The sequence below is a fragment of the Microtus ochrogaster genome, unplaced genomic scaffold (assembly GCF_000317375.1).
Source record: "Microtus ochrogaster isolate Prairie Vole_2 unplaced genomic scaffold, MicOch1.0 UNK78, whole genome shotgun sequence".
In the NCBI taxonomy this organism is placed as follows: Eukaryota; Metazoa; Chordata; class Mammalia; order Rodentia; family Cricetidae; genus Microtus; species Microtus ochrogaster.
This window is the reverse complement of record NW_004949176.1, coordinates 1,027,500-1,030,030: the sequence shown is the minus strand read 5'-3', so window position 1 is coordinate 1,030,030 and position 2,531 is coordinate 1,027,500.

The following is a 2,531-nucleotide window of genomic DNA, read 5'->3' as shown; positions in this document are numbered from 1 at the left end:
AAAAAAATAATGACATCTTGAAATTTGCAGGCAAATGGATGTATCCAGAAAACATCATATTGAGTGAGATAACACAGACCCAGAAAGACAAATATAATATGTAATCACTCATAAGTGGCTTTAGACATCAAACAAAGAAAAGTCAGCCTAGAATTCAGAACCCCAGAGAACCTAGACAATAATGAGGACCCTAAAAGAGACATACATGGATCTAATCTACATGAGAAATAGAAAAAGACGAGATCTCCTGAGTAAATTGGGAACATGGGGATCACATGAGAGAGTAGAAGGGAAGGGGAGCAGAGAAAAATTTATAGCTCAATAAAAACAATGAAAATTGAAATTAATATCTAAACTAATTTAGGGAGAATTGACTAGGTAGTATTCAGTGTCTTAATCCACGAAGATGATTTTTATTTTCCATCTAGTTACATTTCCTTAAGACTCTATCAGCAAAACTGAATAGTTTTCAATTTAGAGGTCTTGAACGACTTTTATTAAATATGTTATTATGCATTTTCTGACTAAGATTTAAAATTTTTCATTTCCCACTTTTTCAGTCGGCATACACAGAATTAACTTTTATATTAACATTTTTTATCATGACTTTGGTAATTGCTTACCACTGCTAGTAAAGTTTTTAGATTCCACAAGATTTTCCACATGGTAAATCGTATTATAGACACAACTTGGCTTCCTTTCAATATTTATTCTTTGTGCTTGTGTCATTGCCTTACTGTACTTGACTTGGCTCTCAGATCAATTTTGGGGGAATATGGCCAGGTACAATCTAACACCGCTCCCTATCCCGCTGGAGAGAAACCTGGGCAGTAACTTAGTTCCCACCGTAGCTTCTCATGTTTGCAGAAATTTGATTAATGTTGTAGAATAATGTTAAATTTTGTCATATGTTTGTTTTGCATCTATTAAAATAACTCTCCTCTCTAAACTGTGAATAGAGTAGATTTAATCCATTGATTTTGAATATTAAACACTGAATTAATTACACAAACCACAGTTTATCGGAATGTAATAAGCATTGTTTGTTTCACTAGGTAAAGCTTAATGATTTTAAAGCAATTTTTATAACTACATTTTGGAGGGTGTTAGCTTCTGATTTTCTTACATCAGTGTAACAATACCTTGTGATATTATTTGAAATTATCCCCTCACTCTTTGTCTTCGGAAAAAGTCTACGAGACCTTGACTTCATTTCTTTCATAAATGACCTAGAAGTCACCAGGGAAGCCATTTGAGCTGAGAGAGAGCCATTGGAGACGCAGTAAATTTCTGAGCTCCCATCCTCTGCCAGACTCAAAACTCCTCATTTTCTCACGTTGGTTTTATAAATGAATGCCTTAAGGAACACGTCCACTTTACCTGTCTAGTTAATGTGCTGATGTTCAAAGCCTTAAGGTAAGACTCGTCTGTCTCCACAATGGCTGTGGGCTCTATGGTGCAATCTCTTCTGCGCTATTGGTCAGCTCTCCTGCCCTCTTGCTTGGGATTTGCCAGTTTTATTCATTTCATCAAAGACCAAATTGGGGGCTTTCAAATAGAATTTCCCTGTTCATCTGTTTTCCTACTTCATGTATTTCTGGTCTATTTTTTACTCTTTGCTTCTCTCTCTTCACTTCTGGTTTACTTATTTCTTTTTCTAACTTAGGATGGATCCTGGGTCATTGCCTTTCAGAATTTTTCTTTCAAATATGAGTGTTTAATAGATAAAACTTTCCTTCGCACCCCGCTTTCACCGTCCACCAATTCTGATATGCTCTGTTGGATTAATGTTTTTAACGTTCCATTTTAACTTCCCTATTTTTTTTAACTGTTATTGCTTGAAATGTATTTTAATTACTGCTAGAATAATAATATGAATTAATTTATCATGTGAAATTCAGCAACTCTGAACAATGTCATTTGCTATTCCACTTGTCCTAGTGATAACTTGAACTGCCCACGTGACTCAGAGTTACCTCAACTAAAGAGTTGATTAGTTCAGACTGGCCTACGGCGACGTCAGTGAGGACTGTCTTGATTGGTAATCCAGGTAGGAAGCACCAGTCCTCTGTGAGAGGCAGCTTCTCCTTGGCAGGTTGTCCTGGGCTAGCTGAGCAGGGGTCTGTGAGCAAGCCAACAAGCACATTCTTCCTGCCCTGTCCTAAGTTCCTGCCCTGCTTTCTCTTAGTGATGGACCTGTGAGCAGAAATTAGCCCATTTCTCTCCTAACTTACTTTTGTTTTGGTCAGAGTGTTTTTATCACAGCAATTGAACCAGATTATGCTACCATCATTTCATTCTGTACATTGTTAATATATTTTTTAAGTAATCTAAACAGCAGTTCATTTTACTTTGGGACATTTGACAGGTACTTGTCCTTAAAAAAAGTAAGAGAAAGAAAATAGACATTATCCTACATTTACTTGTGTGTCTTTTTCTGGTGGCCCTTATCTCACCGTTTCCTAGATACCTGAGTTTCCGCCCGCTATTCTTTCCTTTAGCTTGAAGAACTTCTTTTCGTTGTCCTTGTG